Raw genomic sequence first — 1,494 nt, 5'->3', positions numbered from 1 at the left:
AAGCTAAACGCGTCATTCCCCCTGGGTGTGGACTTGGTAGCTCGGAGGACGACGAGGATGAGGAGTCCGACTGGTCCGACGGCTCAGGGCCTCCTGACCGATCGTCGTCAAAGCGTACGTCGTCTTCCGGCCCGTATCCCTTCACTCTGAGCGATGAGGACGATGACGACGACGACGATGACGACGAGAGTCCAGAGGATTCGGAGGAGGCTCGAGCCGCTGAGGAGGCCTTGGAAGAAGACACGCGGCGGGCTCTATCCCAATCCCGATCCGAAGCCCGGCGGAGATCCCTCTCGACGCCGCCTCCACAGACTTTACACTTATCAGGCGTATACTCTAACCAACTGAGTTATAGGCCCTTTGAAGTAAAAGGATTCGAACCTTTGATTTTCCGTACCAAAAACGGAGGCCTTACCACTTGGCTATACTTCAAAATAAAATATATGCTTAGAAAGACTCGAACTTTCATTTTATAGATCCGCAATCTAACGCTTTATCCAATTAAGCTATAAGCATAACTTTAATTTTTTTTTATAATTTTAATATTGATTAATGTATTTTTTGATAAAAATTTTTTAATTAAAATTAAAAAATTTAATAATTGAAAAATATTTTTAAATTTTATATCAATTTTTGGTGTATAATTTTTAATTATAAAATGTTCACGTGATTTTTTATATGAGATGGTGAAGGGTGTTCTTAAATGAAGCAACAGCCAACGGCTGTAGTAAGTGCGTGCCGTTTGCAGGGAGGCACACCAGCTCGACAAGCACCCGATCAGCGGCTATGACGATTTCGTCAGCAATGTGAGATGTGCAGCCATCCATGACGAGAACTAGTGGTCTTTTGACGGGCGTAGAAACAGAAAAAGCGAAGAAAATAATCCATTTAGCAAATAGAGACGCTGACATAAATGCCTTTGTAGTAGTAACTGCAGGCACAGTTTGAGGACTTCAGTTTCCGCTCGTTCGCCAGGTAATATGAACAACGGCGGCCCGACAAAACCACTAGCGCTACCACACGCCACGAAAGAGAGATGGAAGCTTGTCGTGGGATCAGTGTGCCAAACGTTTTTCGAACATTTAAGGGCTACCACACGAGTTTTTTTTTAATGGGAGCTCTCAAATGCAGTTTCATCAATATTGAAGATGCGGCCGCCATCCATATTATCTTCCACAATGACCTTTCCCGAAGACCCATAAAGTGCAGCCATTTCCAATTCAGTCACATTATTGCGAGCCTTTGACACTGACTGAGAAGTCCGAGATCTTAAGTCTGGATAACGGTCCTTGAATTGGCGATACCATCCCTCGCCTACTGGTCGATCATTAACCAACTTATAAATCTGCTGGGCTTTCCTTATGATATCTTTCCTTCCAACAGGTGCCCCATCAACCTGCTGCCCAACGACCCGTTCATGTATATTGGTTTCAGCTTCCCTGGGTAGAGCAGGCTCTGGCCGACGTCGTTTCCCAAACGAGTAAGGCTCTTCAT

General features: G+C 44.8%; 2 non-coding genes across 2 annotated transcripts; both read right to left on the bottom strand.

Annotated features, from left to right (window-relative positions):
- Window positions 1-360: 360 nt before the first annotated feature.
- On the bottom strand, window positions 361-432 carry PITG_31883. Its single transcript has one exon. It is a non-coding gene; the product is annotated as a tRNA-Gln (tRNA).
- A 10-nt stretch (window positions 433-442) lies between these two features.
- PITG_31882 lies at window positions 443-516 on the bottom strand. Its single transcript has one exon. It is a non-coding gene; the product is annotated as a tRNA-Arg (tRNA).
- Between the last annotated feature and the right edge of the window lie 978 nt (window positions 517-1,494).

Source organism: Phytophthora infestans, genomic scaffold, assembly GCF_000142945.1.
Source record: "Phytophthora infestans T30-4 supercont1.3372 genomic scaffold, whole genome shotgun sequence".
In the NCBI taxonomy this organism is placed as follows: Eukaryota; Oomycota; class Peronosporomycetes; order Peronosporales; family Peronosporaceae; genus Phytophthora; species Phytophthora infestans.
Note: the sequence above shows the minus strand (reverse complement) of the source record. Positions and strands in the feature narration are given on the sequence as shown.